Below are 23,585 nucleotides of genomic sequence, written 5' to 3' on the forward strand. Positions count from 1 at the left end.
GTTGACATTATGAAGCCGATCACAGGTTTGTTCCACGTAACACAAGGAAACGAAATCTGGGAATGACTCTTGTAACGATAATCATTGTGCGTCTTCACATGCAAACACTGCTGTGACCTGTGAATCTTGCTCTAGATATACTGCACTAGCGTTGAAAATTTGAAGCCGATCTAACATGGCGTTCTCGAATAACGAACAAAAAATTAGGAGAAAAGGCGAAAAATGTTACTGAGAAATGTTGCGGAAATAGGAAAGTCTATCCTTGTTAACCTGAAAACTGCAAACTTCTCTCTTTTTTTTTCTCTTGTAATCAATTACAAATTCTCAACAATTCTGTAAGAAAAATATTTGATTTTTAAGAAATTCAATTTGATAAAATTGGTTTTAAGAAAGTGGCAAATTGGTATAAAGATGTATATTAAAAAATTCTCCAATTAAGATATGCCATTATTTAAAATTTGAAGCCCATCACAGGCAGTATTTTTTATTAATCTCATTAGAAAGAAGGAACACTGCAACAGGCCTACTGACCCATGAGAAGCAGGTCCATGCCACCCCCCCAGCCTAGAACAATGACCACCTAGTCAGGTCACTTCCACGTAAGGAAGGAGCACGGCACCAGACCTGGTAGCCCAAGCTAGTCAGGTCCAACTCACACCCACCCACACCCACTAAGGTATTTATCCAACCTATTTTTAAAACTACACAACGTCTTAGCGTCTATGACGCCACTCGGGAGTTTGTTCCACTCATACACAACTCTATTACCAAACCAGTGCTTTCCTATGTCCTTCCTGAATCTGAACTTTTCCAACTTGAAACCATTGCTGCGAGTCCTGTCTTGGCTGGATATTTTCAGCACGCTATTTACATCCCCTTTATTTATTCCTGTTTTCCATTTATACACCTCAATCATATCCCCCCTAATTCTACGCCTTTCAATACCTGGAGAGTTTACCTGGAGAGAGTTCCGGGGGTCAACGCCCCCGCGGCCCGGTCTATGACCAGGCCTCCTGGTGGATCAGAGCCTGATCAACCAGGCTGTTGTTGCTGGCTGCACGCAAACCAACGTACGAGCCAGATTCAGGGCCCTTAGTCTATCCTCATAGGGAAGATTTCTGATAAATGGGATCAGCTTTGTCATCGTCCTCTGTACGTTTTCCAGAGCATTTTTATCCATTCTGTAATACGGTGACCAAAACTGTGCAGCATAACCTAAATGAGGCCTATGGTTTAAATGAGGCCTAACCAAGGATATATAGAGTTGAAGAACAACCTGAGGACTTCTATTATTTATACTTCTTGATATGAAGCCAAGGATTCTGTTAGCTTTATTGCGAACACTTATGCACTGTTGTCTTGATTTCAGATTACTGCTAACCAGAACTCCTAAATCCTTTTCGCAATCAGTAGTATTAAGATCTACACCATTCACTTTATAAGTGGCATGGTTATTGCCCTGGCCAACATTTAGCACTTTGCATTTGTCTATATTAAACTGCATCTGCCACTTGTCCGACCACTGCATCAGTCTATTCAAATCATCCTGGAGTGCACTAATGTCCTCAATAGAATGAATTGGACGGCCTATTTTGGTGTCATCAGCAAATTTGCTTATGTCGCTATTTATTCCCTCATCTATATCGTTTATGTAAATTCTGAACAACAAGGGGCCTAGCATTGACCCCTGTGGAACACTGCTTGTGACGTGCCCCCATTCTGATTTCTCCCCATTTATGCAAATCCTTTGCTGCCTATTTGTCAACCACATCTCTACCCAGGAATAAATTTCTCCTCCTATTCCGTGTGCCTTAAGTATCCTCAATAGCCTCTGATGTGGAACTCTATCGAAAGCCTTACTGAAGTCAATATACACAATTCAATTCAATTCAATTCAAAGTTTATTCTCTATAAGGATTACAATGCTGAGTTTACAGAATTTGGTTATTGTGTGGTTTACATGTAGTAAAATAATAATTACAGAGTGTACCACTAGAACGCCTAGCATGGCTAGGCATTTCGGGCAGACTTAAATTAAATCTTAAGTTTAAAATATTACAAAATTATGAGGTAAGTTGGTATTATGGCTAAGTGACTAAATATCATATTCATTACCATGATCTACCTCCTCAAACACCTTAGCGAAAAAAGTTAGTAAATTCGTAAGACAGGAACGCCCCTTGATCTGATAAAGCTTCAAGTTTTTTGAACAATTTCAGTAAAATTTCAAATTTTCACCAACTGTGAACTTAGGAGTTACCATCATTCTTACAGAAAACATCATTAATATTATGAAGCCAATCAGAAGCATTCTAGTTATTGAATATAAAGGAATATCACTATTTATTCAATAAAATTGGCAAATAGGGACTTGTTCCATCCAATAACAGCACTGTATTGTACTGTGTTGAAGAGGGGGGGGGGGGGGGCGGGGCGGCCTCCCGCGCTTGCCCTGATGGAGGTAATTTCTCCAAATCTTCATTGACTATCGTGATTGTCTTATGTCGACCCTGATACAACAACAACCATATTATGCAGACAACTGAAGTCTGGTGCATGTTATGAGACACAGTCAGTTAAAGGTCTACATGCAGCTTTAGGGTTGCGATCTGGTGACCCTGCATGACACGGTTTCAAGAGTAGATATGATGAAAATGGTTTTGAAAACCATCAAGTTGAAGAATGAGTGTCATGTGGGTTTTTCGATACGTGGATGGGGTAAGAATACTCACGTAGGCTGGTAGTACGTATAATATATATCGGGAAGTATGGGAAGCGCCAACAGCCGACCTGCCTCTCTCTGCTCCCTATCTTGACTGACTCACAGTGCCTATGGGTGAGGGGGTGTTTGAAATCCTGCTATGGTCAGCAGCAATATGGATACAGTCAGTGATTCACGCAGAGACGGTTGGTAGTGAGTCATCTACTGGTACACTGGTTACTGGTAACTGGTTACTAGGAACTGGTACTACTACTGAGAGCTCGGCGACGCTAACATATGTCGTCCCGACATACAACTAATACAAACTAGAGACAGCAGGTGTACGGCTTGGGCTGATTCTATACAATGTCAAAGTACACAACAATTGAACATTATAACATACATAAGTAGAATATTGGAATGGAAGCTTATGTAACTGAAACTGTAATGCAATACAAGGTATATAGCACAACTCATCGAATGAAACTCAACGTTGAGATTACGCAATAGAAGTGATAAAAAAAAATTTGATCGATCGATGAAGAGCTTTCGCAAGTCTGATAAGACTTTCCTCTGAAGGAGGACCTTCAACTAGAGCATTAACACGAGAACGAATGGCAGTAAACCATGCTTCAAGGCTATGTACATGGCCATTGAATAATAGTATCTCAGTGTCTGGGTCGGTCTGTCAGTTGCTATGGAACTGTGAGGACTGATGACAGCAGCAGCAGTAGCCTGAGAGGTCTGAGTGTCGACATTCACTAAAGTATCACTTGACGGTATGTGAGACATAATGGCAAAGAAGTTGCATAAGAATAAATAAGGCAAAAATAATGAACAATAAAAATGATATAAAATGTTAAAATTAAAATAAAAGAGATGCAACTAATTCTGCAGAAGTAATAAAAAAAATGTCTAAGATACACTGCAAGAGGAAGAACAACTCAATGTAAAGGACTGCTGGACAAGATCAAAAAAAAAATTACATAGAAATTTACAAGTAAAAATATTACTGGAGACTGAATTAAATGCAAAATGAGCTGTCTGTACTCTTTCTAATAAAGAAATTAACTAATAAAACTGTAAATCAATGTAAAATGTATAAAATAAAATCACTAAATTGTATGCAACAAGAGATAACTGGGAAATTTAAATATTTTCTAAGAATGCATAAACAAAATTAAAATATAATACAAAGACAACATGAGGAAAAATAATAAAATGAAAAACAAGACTCAAACAATAATGAACTGAGAATAATAATGTCAATAAAAGAAAATAATTCACTGCAGAACAAGTTCAACAAAATAAGGCGCAGAAATAATCAATGCAGTAATAAAAGTTACACTGGGAAAATGTTGGTTAAATAATAAAATAAAAATATGAAGAAAAACTGACTGAACACATTAACTCTTAATTGTAAATTAGACACAACAATTTACTCAAACAGAGTAAAGAAAACACTTTACGTTAAAAAAAAGGAATCACACTAAGAGTGAATTTGTTCAAAGAAATATGAAAAATACGAATAAAAATAAAACAAGAAACAAAACTGGAAGTGTAACACTTACAAGTGGCGGGGCACACAACACTTACAAGTGGCAGGGCACACACAACATATTCACTTATTCATTTTTTTAGTATATTCTTACAACAAAAGAGAGGCATATATAGGCAAATCAAAAGAGGAGAGGGGCAATTGAGAAATCGATATATTCAGTTAAAGAGAGAAATAAAAAAGGGAATTAGAAAAGCAAAAAGAGATTATGAGGTTAAAGTTGCAAGAGAATCGAAGACTAACCCAAAAGGATTCTTTCAGGTATACAGAAGTAAGATTAGGGACAAGATAGGCCCACTCAAAAGTTCCTCGGGTCAGCTCACTGACAGTGATAAGGAAATGTGTAGAATTTTTAACACATACTTCCTCTCAGTTTTTACACAGGAGGATACCAGCGATATTCCAGTAATGATAAATTATGTAGAACAGGACGATAATAAACTGTGCACTATTAGGGTCACAAGTGACATGGTCCTTAGGCAAATAGATAAATTAAAACCTAACAAATCCCCAGGCCCTGATGAACTGTATGCAAGGGTTCTAAAGGAATGTAAAGAGGAGCTTAGCACACCTTTGGCTAATCTTTTCAACATATCACTACAAACTGGCATGGTGCCAGATAAGTGGAAAATGGCAAATGTGATACCTATTTTCAAAACAGGTGACAGGTCCTTAGCTTCGAACTATAGACCAATAAGCCTAACCTCCATAGTGGGAAAATTTATGGAATCAATAATTGCCGAGGCAGTTCGTAGCCACCTTGAAAAGCATAAATTAATCAACGAATCTCAGCATGGTTTTACAAAGGGGCGTTCCTGCCTTACGAATTTATTAACTTTTTTCACTAAGGTATTTGAGGAGGTAGATCATGGTAATGAATATGATATTGTGTATATGGACTTCAGTAAGGCTTTTGACAGGGTCCCACATCAGAGACTATTGAGGAAAATTAAAGCACATGGAATAGGAGGAGAAATTTTTTCCTGGATAGAGGCATGGTTGACAAATAGGCAGCAGAGAGTCTGCATAAATGGGGAGAAATCAGAGTGGGGAAGTGTCACGAGCGGTGTTCCACAGGGGTCAGTGTTGGGCCCCCTGCTGTTCACAATCTACATAAACGACATAGATGAGGGCATAAAGAGCGACATCGGCAAGTTTGCCGATGACACCAAAATAGGCCGTCGAATTCATTCTGACGAGGACATTCGAGCACTCCAGGAAGATTTGAATAGACTGATGCAGTGGTCGGAGAAGTGGCAGATGCAGTTTAATATAGACAAATGCAAAGTTCTAAATGTTGGACAGGACAATAACCATGCCACATATAAACTAAATAATGTAGATCTTAATATTACGGATTGCGAAAAAGATTTAGGAGTTCTGGTTAGCAGTAATCTGAAACCAAGACAACAGTGCATAAGTGTTCGCAATAAAGCTAATAGAATCCTTGGCTTCATATCAAGAAGCATAAATAATAGGAGTCCCCAGGTTGTTCTTCAACTCTATACATCCTTGGTTAGGCCTCATTTAGATTATGCTGCACAGTTTTGGTCACCTTATTACAGAATGGATATAAATTCTCTGGAAAATGTACAAAGGAGGATGACAAAGTTGATCCCATGTATCAGAAACCTTCCCTATGAGGATAGACTAAGGGCCCTGAATCTGCACTCTCTAGAAAGACGTAGAATTAGGGGGGATATGATTGAGGTGTATAAATGGAAGACAGGAACAAATAAAGGGGATGTAAATAGTGTGCTGAAAATATCTAGCCTAGACAGGACTCGCAGCAATGGTTTTAAGTTGGAAAAATTCAGATTCAGGAAGGATATAGGAAAGTACTGGTTTGGTAATAGAGTTGTGGATGAGTGAACAAACTCCCAAGTACCGTTATAGAGGCCAGAACGTTGTGTAGCTTTAAAAATAGGTTGGATAAATACATGAGTGGATGTGGGTGGGTGTGAGTTAGACCTGATAGCTTGTGCTACCAGGTCGGTTGCCGTGTTCCTCCCTTAAGTCAATGTGACCTGACCTGACTAGGTTGGGTGCATTGGCTTAAGCCGGTAGGAGACTTGGACCTGCCTCGCATGGGCCAGTAGGCCTTCTGCAGTGTTCCTTCGTTCTTATGTTCTTATGTTCTTAACAAAATCTTGCTGTGACTGATACGACAAAAATTGCTGGCAAAAATAATGGTACACAAGTCTGCGAAAAGATCAGGGAATGAGACACTGCTGGCATATGAACAAAGGTCAGTCTCTTCGGAGGCGTGGGTTCGTATCCCACCGCTGCCACCATTTGTCATGTGGGTTTTTCGATACGTGGATGGGGTAAGAATACTCACGTAGGCTGGTAGTATGTATAATATATATCGGGAAGTATGGGAAGCGCCAACAGCCGACCTTGGAAGATGAGCAGGAGTTTGAGGTAATCAGTTCAGTTAAAATAATGTGTTCAGTCCATCAATCCTGATGGACTGAACACACCGACCGAGGGAATGATTACCTCAAACTCCTCCCCATTTTTCATTGTTATTCTCTTCATTGGACTGAAGAAACCACTGGCTGGCGAAAAGTTTCCTCATTGAAGATTCCCAAATGTTGCACAAGTGTTCCATTCATCATGACTAGATATGATCAGGTCCTGGAGTCTAGAAATCAGTAGCCGATTGACAGTAAAGAGAACTGAATCGACCCTTGCAAGCACAGCTAGGCGAGTACACACAATGCAGATGCAGGGGACAAGGGCTTCAAAGCACACTGAATGGGAAGGACCTCAGAATGAGCATAGCACTGAGCATATCATCAAGGTGCACATCAAAGGTGCACATCAACCTGTTAACCTCTGCAGTTGATCTCTGAGTTGACCTGTGTCGGAACGACGTACCTAGTAAACAGCTCTGTTCTTGACCAAGATTGTAAAGATGGCTTTCCTCAGTTTTGAGCAACCGTACCTTCGGGTTAAAGCTGAGTTAAGGGAGGCTAGACAGATCGAAAGGCTTTAAGATGGATTATTCCCAGAACAAGGCGATGGAACACATCCGAGAAAATGCTGCTACCTATAATGACTGGAAGCTGGTAGAAGAAACTCAGAGGAATTGATAAGGCAGATAAGATAAGAGAGAGATAAGATATGGATAGGTTGTTTGATAAGTGGGAAATAGGTACTCGGGAGCATAGAAGTTAAAAACCAGATGAGCCACATGGATCTCAGAAAGTGGAATGCCCCAGATGAGGTGGTGGAAGTGTCATACATATTTGAAGATCAGGTACGATAGGGCCCACGAAACTTGGAATGAATCTGGCTAGTGGCAAGTAGAAGGCCAGGGTCAGAAGCTAAGTCTCGTCCCTTGCAACCACATATATGTAGGTGAGAACACACAAGTGAGAAATACGTCCTGGTTTAATAACCACCATATGTTCAATAACATTTCTGTAATCCAAGTGCTCTTTAGTTCATTACATTTGAACTGAAGGTTCCCGCCTCTCTCCGGGGAGGTCGTGACTCCTCTTAACTAATGAATCGCTGACTCGCACATAAAGCTTAAAGGATGGTAGAGGCGAAGGAGAGATGAAGAGGAAGGAGAGAGTAGTTAATAAGGAGTGGCTATAGTGTGGGTTAGTAGAGGTTAGGCCAAGCCAGGGTGAGTACCTCACAAGTGAGAACATACACACACAGACAACAACGTGCAAAGAAAAATAAAAAAAAACATAAACAAAGAAAAGGGGGTATAAAAACTTTCCGAGACTTGAATATTGTGTTCTCACAGCGCCTTTCAAGGCAGGAGAGAGCAATTTGAAAATGTATAGGGGAAGCGGTAGTATAATGCCTGTACGGGATTAATAAAACATCTAAATTACTGGAATGCCTCAATGTACTTTGATTATTTTTCCTGTAATGGAGAAGATATATACTTGTTAATGCGAGGGCCTGACCCCTAACTTTCATACTGTAATAGCAACTTATTGTAGCGAAATATATAGGGGAAAGTATGGAATAAAGCCAGTGAAGAGCAGGGAGGCCATGAGTGGACTCAGAGAATATTGTCACTATCCGTTGACTCAAAACTCTTCAGCATACAGCCAGTAGATGTGAGAAATACTGCCAAAACGAAGAGGGACTTTTCAAGGTTACGATGATTGAAGTTTTCAAGTGCCCAATCATTTTGGTTGTGATAACCATGTGGGCCTGCAGGACGCTGGTGCAAATAGCCTGGTTAACCAGGCGGTTAGCAGGAAAGCCTGACCTCAGGCTGAGTTGCGGGGTAAAATATCCAAAGTCAGTAAGTATGGTGCAACCCAGTGACAAATCGTCTAACAAAAGACAATATTTTTTCCAGCATAAAAAAAAAATAGCAAACACACGTAGATATATTCCAGGCAGTACCCAGTCCTCAGTACCCAGTCCTCAGTACCCAGTCCTCAGCAACATCACTCCTCCAACCCATCCTCAGTACCCAGTCCTCAGCAACATCACTCCTCCAACCCATCCTCAGTACCCAGTCCTCAGCAACATCACTCCTCCAACCCATCCTCAGTACCCAGTCCTCAGCAACATCACTCCTCCAACCCATCCTCAGTACCCAGTCCTCAGCAACATCACTCCTCCAACCCATCCTCAGTACCCAGTCCTCAGCAACATCACTCCTCCAACCCATCCTCAGTACCCAGTCCTCAGCAACATCACTCCTCCAACCCATCCTCAGTACCCAGTCCTCAGCAACATCACTCCTCCAACCCATCCTCAGTACCCAGTCCTCAGCAACATCACTCCTCCAACCCATCCTCAGTACCCAGTCCTCAGCAACATCACTCCTCCAACCCATCCTCAGTACCCAGTCCTCAGCAACATCACTCCTCCAACCCATCCTCAGTACCCAGTCCTCAGCAACATCACTCCTCCAACCCATCCTCAGTACCCAGTCCTCAGCAACATCACTCCTCCAACCCATCCTCAGTACCCAGTCCTCAGCAACATCACTCCTCCAACCCATCCTCAGTACCCAGTCCTCAGCAACATCACTCCTCCAACCCATCCTCAGTACCCAGTCCTCAGCAACATCACTCCTCCAACCCATCCTCAGTACCCAGTCCTCAGCAACATCACTCCTCCAACCCATCCTCAGTACCCAGTCCTCAGCAACATCACTCCTCCAACCCATCCTCAGTACCCAGTCCTCAGCAACATCACTCCTCCAACCCATCCTCAGTACCCAGTCCTCAGCAACATCACTCCTCCAACCCATCCTCAGTACCCAGTCCTCAGCAACATCACTCCTCCAACCCATCCTCAGTACCCAGTCCTCAGCAACATCACTCCTCCAACCCATCCTCAGTACCCAGTCCTCAGCAACATCACTCCTCCAACCCATCCTCAGTACCCAGTCCTCAGCAACATCACTCCTCCAACCCATCCTCAGTACCCAGTCCTCAGCAACATCACTCCTCCAACCCATCCTCAGTACCCAGTCCTCAGCAACATCACTCCTCCAACCCATCCTCAGTACCCAGTCCTCAGCAACATCACTCCTCCAACCCATCCTCAGTACCCAGTCCTCAGCAACATCACTCCTCCAACCCATCCTCAGTACCCAGTCCTCAGCAACATCACTCCTCCAACCCATCCTCAGTACCCAGTCCTCAGCAACATCACTCCTCCAACCCATCCTCAGTACCCAGTCCTCAGCAACATCACTCCTCCAACCCATCCTCAGTACCCAGTCCTCAGCAACATCACTCCTCCAACCCATCCTCAGTACCCAGTCCTCAGCAACATCACTCCTCCAACCCATCCTCAGTACCCAGTCCTCAGCAACATCACTCCTCCAACCCATCCTCAGTACCCAGTCCTCAGCAACATCACTCCTCCAACCCATCCTCAGTACCCAGTCCTCAGCAACATCACTCCTCCAACCCATCCTCAGTACCCAGTCCTCAGCAACATCACTCCTCCAACCCATCCTCAGTACCCAGTCCTCAGCAACATCACTCCTCCAACCCATCCTCAGTACCCAGTCCTCAGCAACATCACTCCTCCAACCCATCCTCAGTACCCAGTCCTCAGCAACATCACTCCTCCAACCCATCCTCAGTACCCAGTCCTCAGCAACATCACTCCTCCAACCCATCCTCAGTACCCAGTCCTCAGCAACATCACTCCTCCAACCCATCCTCAGTACCCAGTCCTCAGCAACATCACTCCTCCAACCCATCCTCAGTACCCAGTCCTCAGCAACATCACTCCTCCAACCCATCCTCAGTACCCAGTCCTCAGCAACATCACTCCTCCAACCCATCCTCAGTACCCAGTCCTCAGCAACATCACTCCTCCAACCCATCCTCAGTACCCAGTCCTCAGCAACATCACTCCTCCAACCCATCCTCAGTACCCAGTCCTCAGCAACATCACTCCTCCAACCCATCCTCAGTACCCAGTCCTCAGCAACATCACTCCTCCAACCCATCCTCAGTACCCAGTCCTCAGCAACATCACTCCTCCAACCCATCCTCAGTACCCAGTCCTCAGCAACATCACTCCTCCAACCCATCCTCAGTACCCAGTCCTCAGCAACATCACTCCTCCAACCCATCCTCAGTACCCAGTCCTCAGCAACATCACTCCTCCAACCCATCCTCAGTACCCAGTCCTCAGCAACATCACTCCTCCAACCCATCCTCAGTACCCAGTCCTCAGCAACATCACTCCTCCAACCCATCCTCAGTACCCAGTCCTCAGCAACATCACTCCTCCAACCCATCCTCAGTACCCAGTCCTCAGCAACATCACTCCTCCAACCCATCCTCAGTACCCAGTCCTCAGCAACATCACTCCTCCAACCCATCCTCAGTACCCAGTCCTCAGCAACATCACTCCTCCAACCCATCCTCAGTACCCAGTCCTCAGCAACATCACTCCTCCAACCCATCCTCAGTACCCAGTCCTCAGCAACATCACTCCTCCAACCCATCCTCAGTACCCAGTCCTCAGCAACATCACTCCTCCAACCCATCCTCAGTACCCAGTCCTCAGCAACATCACTCCTCCAACCCATCCTCAGTACCCAGTCCTCAGCAACATCACTCCTCCAACCCATCCTCAGTACCCAGTCCTCAGCAACATCACTCCTCCAACCCATCCTCAGTACCCAGTCCTCAGCAACATCACTCCTCCAACCCATCCTCAGTACCCAGTCCTCAGCAACATCACTCCTCCAACCCATCCTCAGTACCCAGTCCTCAGCAACATCACTCCTCCAACCCATCCTCAGTACCCAGTCCTCAGCAACATCACTCCTCCAACCCATCCTCAGTACCCAGTCCTCAGCAACATCACTCCTCCAACCCATCCTCAGTACCCAGTCCTCAGCAACATCACTCCTCCAACCCATCCTCAGTACCCAGTCCTCAGCAACATCACTCCTCCAACCCATCCTCAGTACCCAGTCCTCAGCAACATCACTCCTCCAACCCATCCTCAGTACCCAGTCCTCAGCAACATCACTCCTCCAACCCATCCTCAGTACCCAGTCCTCAGCAACATCACTCCTCCAACCCATCCTCAGTACCCAGTCCTCAGCAACATCACTCCTCCAACCCATCCTCAGTACCCAGTCCTCAGCAACATCACTCCTCCAACCCATCCTCAGTACCCAGTCCTCAGCAACATCACTCCTCCAACCCATCCTCAGTACCCAGTCCTCAGCAACATCACTCCTCCAACCCATCCTCAGTACCCAGTCCTCAGCAACATCACTCCTCCAACCCATCCTCAGTACCCAGTCCTCAGCAACATCGCTCCTCCAACCCATCCTCAGTACCCAGTCCTCAGCAACATCACTCCTCCAACCCATCCTCAGTACCCAGTCCTCAGCAACATCGCTCCTCCAACCCATCCTCAGTACCCAGTCCTCAGCAACATCACTCCTCCAACCCATCCTCAGTACCCAGTCCTCAGCAACATCACTCCTCCAACCCATCCTCAGTACCCAGTCCTCAGCAACATCACTCCTCCAACCCATCCTCAGTACCCAGTCCTCAGCAACATCGCTCCTCCAACCCATCCTCAGTACCCAGTCCTCAGCAACATCACTCCTCCAACCCATCCTCAGTACCCAGTCCTCAGCAACATCACTCCTCCAACCCATCCTCAGTACCCAGTCCTCAACAACATCGCTCCTCCAACCCATCCTCAGTACCCAGTCCTCAGCAACATCACTCCTCCAACCCATCCTCAGTACCCAGTCCTCAGCAACATCACTCCTCCAACCCATCCTCAGTACCCAGTCCTCAGCAACATCACTCCTCCAACCCATCCTCAGTACCCAGTCCTCAACAACATCGCTCCTCCAACCCATCCTCAGTACCCAGTCCTCAACAACATCACTCCTCCAACCCATCCTCAGTACCCAGTCCTCAACAACATCACTCCTCCAACCCATCCTCAGTACCCAGTCCTCAACAACATCACTCCTCCAACCCATCCTCAGTACCCAGTCCTCAACAACATCACTCCTCCAACCCATCCTCAGTACCCAGTCCTCAACAACATCACTCCTAAAACCCATCCTCAGTACCCAGTCCTCAACAACATCACTCCTCCAACCCATCCTCAGTACCCAGTCCTCAACAACATCACTCCTAAAACCCATCCTCAGTACCCAGTCCTCAACAACATCGCTCCTCCAACCCATCCTCAGTACCCAGTCCTCAACAACATCACTCCTCCAACCCATCCTCAGTACCCAGTCCTCAACAACATCACTCCTCCAACCCATCCTCAGTACCCAGTCCTCAACAACATCGCTCCTCCAACCCATCCTCAGTACCCAGTCCTCAGCAACATCACTCCTCCAACCCATCCTCAGTACCCAGTCCTCAACAACATCACTCCTCCAACCCATCCTCAGTACCCAGTCCTCAACAACATCACTCCTCCAACCCATCCTCAGTACCCAGTCCTCAACAACATCGCTCCTCCAACCCATCCTCAGTACCCAGTCCTCAGCAACATCACTCCTCCAACCCATCCTCAGTACCCAGTCCTCAGCAACATCACTCCTCCAACCCATCCTCAGTACCCAGTCCTCAACAACATCACTCCTCCAACCCATCCTCAGTACCCAGTCCTCAACAACATCGCTCCTCCAACCCATCCTCAGTACCCAGTCCTCAACAACATCACTCCTCCAATCCATCCTCAGTACCCAGTCCTCAACAACATCACTCCTCCAACCCATCCTCAGTACTCAGTCCTCAGCAACATCACTCCTCCAACCCATCCTCAGTACCCAGTCCTCAACAACATCACTCCTCCAATCCATCCTCAGTACCCAGTCCTCAACAACATCACTCCTCCAACCCATCCTCAGTACCCAGTCCTCAACAACATCGCTCCTCCAACCCATCCTCAGTACCCAGTCCTCAACAACATCACTCCTCCAATCCATCCTCAGTACCCAGTCCTCAACAACATCACTCCTCCAACCCATCCTCAGTACTCAGTCCTCAGCAACATCACTCCTCCAACCCATCCTCAGTACCCAGTCCTCAACAACATCACTCCTCCAATCCATCCTCAGTACCCAGTCCTCAACAACATCACTCCTCCAATCCATCCTCAGTACCCAGTCCTCAACAACATCACTCCTCCAACCCATCCTCAGTACCCAGTCCTCAACAACATCACTCCTCCAATCCATCCTCAGTACCCAGTCCTCAACAACATCACTCCTCCAACCCATCCTCAGTACCCAGTCCTCAACAACATCACTCCTCCAATCCATCCTCAGTACCCAGTCCTCAACAACATCACTCCTCCAATCCATCCTCAGTACCCAGTCCTCAACAACATCACTCCTCCAATCCATCCTCAGTACCCAGTCCTCAACAACATCACTCCTCCAACCCATCCTCAGTACCCAGTCCTCAACAACATCACTCCTCCAATCCATCCTCAGTACCCAGTCCTCAACAACATCACTCCTCCAATCCATCCTCAGTACCCAGTCCTCAACAACATCGCTCCTCCAACCCATCCTCAGTACCCAGTCCTCAACAACATCACTCCTCCAATCCATCCTCAGTACCCAGTCCTCAACAACATCACTCCTCCAACCCATCCTCACCTCCATACTTCATAATTTCTATTTCTCTTGTGTCTGGGATTAGCTATCCTAAGAAATGGTAATTCCCAAGTAACAGTAACTCCATCTCTCGTGGAACGAAATCTCAGAAGCTATCGTAGATGTTGAACACTTGGTGGAATACTTGACGATTATTATCTCTGTCCTACTGAAGTCTCCCAGTTCAGACTTGACATCAACACTTGTTGTCTTGAAACAGCCTCTGTGATGAAATATGACAGGGAAACACATCTTGTGATAGAAAATCATAGGTAAACCCATCGTGTTTGGTGGAATATGACAAGGAAACGATCCTATGTGATGAAATATGACAAGAGAAACTCATCATGTGTAACATAGCTAGATTTTATTCTCTCTGTGTATTATAAAGAGTAGAACAGCAACACACAGTTGATGTATCCAAGTTTGTTTAATAAATTTCCATTAAAAAAAAACTGAAAGATAGACTGCAAATCACCCAGAACAAAATGGTAAGATTCATCCTGGACCTGGGACCAAGAGAGCATGTAGGCCAGGATGAATTACAGCAGTTGGATATGCTGAATGTTGAAGACAGAGTAAAACAACTGAAGCTAAATCATGTTTATAAAATTGCTAACAGTGTCCAGAATATCTTGTTGCCAATTTTGTCAAGGTTGGCAATCAAAGCAATCATAGTACTAGGGGCAGAGAGCACAACTTTGTAGTAGCCACAGTCAGTGGCCAGGCTTCAAACACCTTTTATTGTACAGCAATAAAGGAATGGAAGAGACTGCCCGCACATGTCAAAGCCAGTCATAGCATGAACCAGTTCAAGAAGAGTGCCAAAAGGTGTCTGATGAATGTTTACCTGGAGTTTACCTGGAGAGAGTTCCGGGGGTCAACGCCTCCGCGGCCCGGTCTGTGACCAGACCTCCTGGTGGATCAGAGCCTGATCAACCAGGCTGTTACTGCTGGCTGCACACAAACCAACGTACGAGCCACAGCCCGGCTGGTCAGGAACCGACTTTAGGTGCTTGTCCAGTGCCAGCTTGAAAACTGCCAGGGGTCTGTTGGTAATCCCCCTTATGTATGCTGGGAGGCAGTTGAACAGTCTCGGGCCCCTGACACTTATTGTATGGTCTCTTAACGTGCTAGTGACACCCCTGCTTTTCATTGGGGGGATGTTGCATCGTCTGCCAAGTCTTTTGCTTTCGTAGTGAGTGATTTTCGTGTGCAAGTTCGGTACTAGTCCCTCTAGGATTTTCCAGGTGTATATAATCATGTATCTCTCCCGCCTGCATTCCAGGGAATACAGGTTTAGGAACCTCAAGCACTCCCAGTAATTGAGGTGTTTTATCTCCGTTATGCGCGCCGTGAAGGTTCTCTGTACATTTTCTAGGTCAGCAGTTTCACCTGCCTTGAAAGGTGCTGTTAGTGTGCAGCTATATTCCAGCCTAGATAGAACAAGTGACCTGAAGAGTGTCATCATGGGCTTCGCCTCCCTAGTTTTGAAGGTTCTCATTATCCATCCTGTCATTTTTCTAGCAGATGCGATTGATACAATGTTATGGTCCTTGAAGGTGAGATCCTCTGACATGATCACTCCCAGGTCTTTGACGTTGGTGTTTCGCTCTATTTTGTGGCCAGAATTTGTTTTGTACTCTGATGAAGATTTAATTTCCTCGTGTTTACCATATCTGAGTAATTGAAATTTCTCATCGTTGAACTTCATATTGTTTTCTGCAGCTTACCGGTGTACGTTCCTGATTTATATTTATTGTTTGTGTTTGATAAGGGCGCCTACAACCCCATCCGTTTACAGTCTGCTTTATTGTCCAACGAATCCGTTTGAAACCATCAAGGGTTCGGACCAGTCAAGGGTTCGGACCAGTCGAGGGTTCGGACCAGTCGAGGGTTCGGACCAGTCAAGGGTTCGGACCAGTCGAGGGTTCGGACCAGTCGAGGGTTCGGACCAGTCGAGGGTTCGGAACCAGTCTGATCTGATCAGTGGGTCACTTATTTAAAACATACTGGTCGGTGATTTGGGCTAACACATGAAGGATCTACTGGAAATTATCTACCCGAGTAATATGTGATTTCATTGATACAAAAGTATAACTTGCTACAGAAAGGGAGGGAAATGATAGTCTTAATGACCTTCATGTAGTAGATAGTCTTAATAGTATGATAATAAGATGTTATCTCCATTAGAGAATAATAATAAGATATTATCACCTTTATATTATAATAATAAGGTAAAAGGATCCCAATGGAAATAAGTCACTCTGTCTGACTTTTTTGGGTTATCCCAGGTACTTTACACGTATGCTGCTATATATGATAATCTATGTAACTGTATTTGTGTATACCTGAATAAACTTACTTCATCACTTGCTATTTACGCCCACCACCCTACCCACCAAAGCCGCCCACTAATATTGGCTAAGGGCGGGTGTTTGTAAACATTGTAAGACCACACCGCAGCCTCGTGTGTTGATAGTCACCAGTGATGACGGAGAACACTCAGTGATGTTGGCACTGGTGTGGGCAGGGAAGGTGTAGGCAGGTGACATGCTTCAGGGACAAGAAGCATTAAATTAAATTGTGTGTAAACATTTTTAAGTTATTCAGTACGCGTACATCATTAGTGTGTGTATAATCACCTAATTGTGGTTGCAGGAGTCGAGACTCAGCTCCTGGCCCCGCCTCTTCACTGGTCGCTACTAGATCCTCTCTCTCTCTCCCTGCTCCATGAGCTTTATCATACCTCGTCTTAAAACTATGTATGGTTCCTGCCTCCACTACATCACTTGCCAGACTATTCCACTTCCTGACAACTCTATGACTGAAGAAATACTTCCTAGCATCCGTTTAACTCGTCTGAGTCTTCAGCTTCCAATTGTGACCCCTTGTTTCTGTGTCCCCTCTCTGGAACATTCTATTTCTGTTCACCTTGTCTATTCCACACAGTATTTTGTATGTCGTTATCATGTCTTCCCTGACCCTCCTGTCCTCCAATATCGTCAGGCCGATTTCCCTCATCCTTTCTTCGTAGGACATTCCCCTGAGCTCCAGAACTAGCCTTGTTGCAAACCTCTGTACTTTCTCTAATTTCTTGACGTGCTTGACCAGGTGTGGGTTCCAAACTGGTGCTGCATACTCCAGTATGGGCCTGACGTACACGGTGTACAGATTCTTGAACGATTCCTTACTGAGGTATCGGGACGCTGTTTTCAGGTTTGCCAGGCGCCCATATGCTGTGTGTGTGTGTATGTACACATATGTACTCCCTTGTATTCTCACCTTTATGTGATTGCCAAGGTTGAGTCTCAGTATGATACCTTGAGACTGGATCTCGGGTTTCTGTTTGTGATCGTAGTATTTGGTGTTAATTCCCCTATACCTTCACACTCTAGTGCTGTCAGGGGACTTTGGCCTTTATGGAGTCTACTTGGTGAATTTTCCCATTGGAACTGACCTCTAGCTAGTGAATTTCAGTGAGTTTTCATTTTTGGTTTTCCAAAGGTCATGGAGGCATTCTGTCTCTTTTCATACACTGTGTAGTACGAGTGAGAGACATTTTGCTGCAACAGTTGGTTACCTTTATTGTTGAAATGTTTCGCCTACACAGTAGGCTTCTTCAGTCAGTTAGAGAGGAAACTGATACGGAGACAGCAGGAATAGAGGCGAGGTAAAGATGTGATCACCTTTGCAGTATAATATAAGGCTCCATTCTCCTGCTTCAGCGTCACAATGTTCTAGACAGTGAAGCTGAACTTTTCTCCAGGCTACGATATAAAATGTGAAATAATGTATTTACTTAAGTGTCCAGGGCCCAAGACTGTTCAACAGCTTCCCACCAGGCATAAGGGGAATTACCAATAGACCCCTGGCTGCCTTCAAGAGGGAACTGGACAGATACTTAAAGTCGATGCCGGATCAGCCGGGCTGTGGTTCGTATGTGAGACTACGTGCGGCCAGCAGTAACAGCCTGGTTGATCAGGCCCTGATCTACCGGAAGGCCTGGTCGTGGACCGGGCCGCGTGGGCGTTGGTCCTCGGAATACCCTCCAGGTAGGTATAACTGGAGAGGGTTTCGTGGGTCAACACCCCCGCGGCCCGGTCTGAGACCAGGCCTCGTGGTGGATCAGGGTCTGATCAACCAAGCTAGACTGATTTGTGAGTAGAAAGTTAAGTGGAATTGAGTAGTCCTGCATATTGTGTATGAGGCGAGATAGTCCACACTGGCCCACCTCACTACTCATACTTTCCCATACTGAGGGTAATTAGTTTACCTTTCTCGCCCGTGATATGACATCTGAAGTCGTTCAGCGGAAGCTTACAAGTTATTTTACTAAAAAATGTCATTTCATTTTAGAAACGGAGTTGACAAATTGGTATCTACACACCAATGAAAACTACTCAAACCCGCTTCTAGATAGGATACAACAAAGTTGAAAATTTGAAGGCAATCACATGCATTCTTAAGTTATCACATTTTAGTCCCAATCTTGACCTGACGGCACCCGCACATGCCAACAAAAATTAACATATTAAAACTTGCACAGCCAAAAGCAATGAGAATCTTTCCTTGAACGAAGCGGACCAGCGCTGAAAGTTTGAAGCCCATTAGTAAAGGAATTCTTTAATTACTAGGAATCCAACGATTCTAGATTTATTAAGTGTATTAGACAACTGATGATTTGCATCTAGCAAGCCTCTACTTACTGGGTACAATCTTTTCTATATAATGTATTAGTTAATAAGATTACAGCTATTCCAGAGGAATACTTTACTTATTTCACTGAAAGAATAAGATGCCATATTAAAAAAATTAAAATTAGCAGCCAAATATTCCAATAAAAATCTCAATATTCTTCTAGGTAGGACACACCAATGTCGAACGTTTGAAGCCGACCAAAAGTACCTTTCTCAAGTTACTGCACGGAAACCAAATCCAAGGAATGGTCTGTGTAACAGTGACCAGAGTGTACCTGTGCGTGCCAATAGTTGCATGAATCTTTCCCTGGTTAAAGTACACTGGTGTTGTAAACTTGAAGCTGATCGCATGAGACGCTCTCACGCTATAAACACAAGCCACTTAAAGACCTAGTAAATATTTAATTCTCACGTTTGCAATTATAATTACCGAAAGACAAATCTAAACAGGCACAGTAGGTCCTAGACTCACAAAGTGCTTAGTGTTCCAGTTTACAAACGAGCTGTTTGTGATAAAAAAAAAAAACAGTGCAAAGAAGGGTTGTTTCGCGCATGTCCGTACTGCTGCTCAGTAGTTGTGAAGTTAATTAGCTCTCAGATTGCTTGTTTGTAATTGGTAATGTGTGACTTGTGGTGTCTGTAAGTGATATACCTACATATTTGTGGTGACCGGGGTCAGGTCTCAGCTCCTGGCCCCACCTCTCAACTTGTCACTTCCCAGATAACATCCTCCTAGCCTCGTGGACCCATTATCATACTTTTAGAACTATGTTTGGAGTCTGCCTCCGCCACTTCTTCATAGAGATCATTCCACTTACCGACCACACTGAGGCTGAACGGCTTAAAGCTCCTGTAGAGCATAACGTTGCCACACTAAAATGTCGCATTAGTTACAAAATATGTCTTGACATCCCTGTGGCTCATCTGTGTCTTTAACTTCCAGCTGTATCCCTCTCAAATAGCCTGTCCATGTCTACCCAATCAAATCCCTGAATGTTTTTAATGTTAATACGTCTCCTCTGGCAATTCCGTCCTCAAATGACATTAGATTTTCCTTCTCGTAGCTCATACTCCTTGTCGCATACTTCTGCACTTTCTTCAGTTTCTTAACGTGTTTTTTTTTCGTGTGAGGTTCTGTGCCAGTGCTGCATACTCCAATATGGGAATAACGTATGTTGTATAATGAACTATGAAAGCCTGGTGAGAGTACTGAAGGCTACTCTTACATTTGGCAGACAAGCATTGATTGGATAGAAATAAATGGTATAAAATACCGACACAGTGGAAATATAAACACTTAAGCAGTATAATGTGATCCTTTATTGACAATGTTTCGCCCATGCAGTGGGCTTCATCAAGTCACAGATCTACCTGGGTGAAACATACGTGAGTATTTATAGGATGAGAATGCTGGGTCAGGTGGAGAAAGCTGCATGTGACAGTCTTCCGAGTAGAGTGATAGAGTCTAAGGCTCTCCAGGAGCTTTGTCAAGCCGCTCCTAGAGAGCGAAACATTGCCACAATAAAAATGTCACAGTTGCACTTGTGTCGTTTTACTTTACATATTGTCGGTAATTCTACCAACTTTATTATTGCCTTCGTTTTGTCGAAGGAAATGCATACCACCCAACCCTCTCTTCTGTCTCGCATCTGTTACTTTGTCATAGAACTCCATTCATCCATTACCCGTGCGGGTAATGTTTGTGTAATTTGTGGTGTTTGTACGTGGTGATGCTCTTGTACTAACCTCAACATTACCTTCCTGGAGATTATCTGTAGTCCATTCCTGGGGTCACCGCCCCGGCGGCCCGGCCCAAGACCAGGCCTCCTGGCTGACAGCTTGACCAATAAGTCTCAAACATCTCCAGTTGTCGATAAAAAAAATACATTGATTACATTAGTGGGTAGTGTAACGATCGTAAAGTATTAATCATAGAGGTACATAGGCGTGGTGCATTTATCTTACATTTTTAATGAAGTCAATATTTCTTCCCCAGCGGCAAGAGGGTGAGGCATGACGGGGTGAGGCATGGCGGGGGCGAGGCAGTGCGGGGGAGGGCGATTCAGTGCGGGAGAGGAGGGCGAGGCAGGGAGCCGGGCTGTGGTTCGTACGTTGAACTGCGTCCGGACATCAGTAACAGCTTCGTTGATCAGGCCCTGATCCACCGGGAGGCCTGGTCGTGGACCGGTGGGCGGGGGCGTTGATTCCCGGAATACCCTCCAGGTAGGTAGCTTGTGGCAAGACGGGGAACAGAACGGGGAGCATGGATGGGGGCCGGGCCGTGGGAGGGGCAGGGGTCTGGGCTTTGCTGGGGGTCCAGGCGTGGTAGGGCCCGGGGCCTGGCTTGGGTCCGGGGTACGGACTAGAGGGAGGAGTGCTGGATGGTGTGAACATACTGCTGCCAACATACTTACCTGCAATATAGATGACAACTATTTGGCTTCCTGGTATCGCCTCAGTGCTCGCAGTGACACCTCATAATACCAAGTTTGCCTTCTTAAATGGGTCATTAATTATATAGATTTACTGTGGACTTTGAAACTGTAAAACATTTATTCTATTATTCATAAAAAAATCTATGAAATTATGTGGGGCGGAGTTGACATGCTGTCAGTGGTAACGTCAATGTGAATTATTTTTCATTGGGCTTCATTTTATAATTTCTGCCCATGATGCGACGCACAACAGTCGACTAACTCCTTCGTATATATATTTACTGTAAGATAATATGCACAGTTGGTTTGAGACTCCCCCATACGTTCCTCTCCCCTCACCCCTGATACATTTAATTGTGGCTGAATGCGCTAGCACTGTGCTACGTGTAATCCATAGGCCTTGTACTTAAAACTTATCGTGCACAAGTGATTATTACATAGTCTCAATACAGAGAGGTTCAGGGTTGTGGCAGGGCTTCACTCTACTTAATAATAGTAAATATAAAAATTACGAGAATAATGCAACTTGTATACACTAAGTGTCAACAGAGGCAAAACAAAGCCTTGAGAATTACCCTTAGGTGTTCCTCAGGATACTGAACACATGGAAAGGCTTAATATCTCCTTTCAGTGGTAGTTAAGTACATATTACCTGCTCTTCCCCTTAGCAACCCACCAGTGCAGTGGATGTGTTGTCGTTGTCACACTGCTAAACACTGCAGCAAATTACAGTTAATCCGCAATTTGTAGAAGAAAATTTAGACGACGCAACTCGTGTAAGTTGACAATGGTCCAAGATGAACCAAAACGTTGTGAATATTTCTTCGGCACACTGGGGATTGTGAAATGGTTCCCATCTTGAGAGAAGTTCTTTAAGAACAATTGGGCTTCCTCTTATCCCAGGTATTTGCTATATCCTTGAAAGCCTAAACGTGTACAAACACCGAAGGTTGACACCTTAATTGTAAGACTGTTTATCCTCCATAACTGTTCTTAATTCCCTTAAGCATGATTGTAAGACTTATACTCAGCGGTACAACTGAATATCAGTATTATAATTTTTCCGCTGTATATCATCTAATTAACTTTCGATTGCATATCAGAATTAATGAGGTATTTGATTATAACAGTCTGTGTATAAGAGACTAATGGGCAAATACCCTGAAAAAACTTCTCAAACCTGAGACAGAGCAAGATAGATAAGTCAATCCATTTATCATAACACTATAATGAAAAGGAAAGTCATGTATCCATAATTGATCAAAAAAATTGGCAACCTCTTAGCTAATTCTTTGGCAAATATTCAATAATATTTTATCCATATGACATGACCTGACACTCATGCACCGCACACATGATGGCTTGAGGTACATACTAAAGACAAATGTATTTCGGTTGTTCCTCGATCCGAAGAAAGTATTCCCGTATTCCATAACTCCAGTCCTTTGTGTTTCAGTGCAAGCAATTGGAATAGTGATAAACTAGACACATGTGCAACTCTTGGGTATCTTCATTGAGGAAACGTTTCGCCACACAGTGGCTTCATCAGTCCATACAAAGGAGAATCTTGAAGAATAGGAGGAGAATGAGGTAATCAGTCCCTCAGCCTTGAGTCGATGTGGTCAGTCCATCAATCTTGAATAGAATACGGCATAAGTGCAGAGAAGGAGCTTATAGACCGTAGGCAGGAGAGGTGCAGCAGTCGTAGGTGGTGTCACATTTGTTCAATGTGGAAGTAGGTCGTGCCCAAGGATTAGGAAAGCGAAGAATTCCCAAGTATTAAGATCTCAAGAAGTTGCAGTGTCTGACAGGATTGTAGATGAATGGTTCAGAGAACCGACACGTTGATTTATCAACGTGTCGGTTCTCTGAACCATTGATCTACAATTGGAATAGTGCAGATTGCGGCATAAATTAATAACGCACATCTAATTAAAAATCTCAAGAGATTAATATACTAAAATAAACAAGCACATTAAGCTTGAAGCGCCTCAGAAGTTCCATTATCACGTTATGAGAATAGAAGGTTTGAAGATAATCAGATGTGACACTCAGAAATTATCGCATGAAAAGC

At 44.5% G+C, this 23,585-nt stretch overlaps 1 protein-coding gene across 5 annotated transcripts in view; it reads left to right on the forward strand.

Moving 5' to 3' along the window:
• Positions 1–23,585, forward strand: part of LOC128700771 (uncharacterized) — a 102,719-nt gene that overhangs the window by 59,395 nt on the left and 19,739 nt on the right. The window contains exon 1 of one of the 5 annotated variants that reach the window (XM_053794230.2): positions 21,120–21,299. The exons of the other annotated variants lie outside the window; for them this stretch is intronic. The gene's annotated coding sequence lies outside the window, so the exon portion shown is untranslated. Of the gene's footprint in view, positions 1–21,119; positions 21,300–23,585 lie in introns of those variants that run through there. 5 annotated transcript variants of the gene reach the window in all.

The sequence above is a fragment of the Cherax quadricarinatus genome, chromosome 20 (genome assembly GCF_038502225.1).
Source record: "Cherax quadricarinatus isolate ZL_2023a chromosome 20, ASM3850222v1, whole genome shotgun sequence".
Classification (NCBI taxonomy): domain Eukaryota; kingdom Metazoa; phylum Arthropoda; class Malacostraca; order Decapoda; family Parastacidae; genus Cherax; species Cherax quadricarinatus.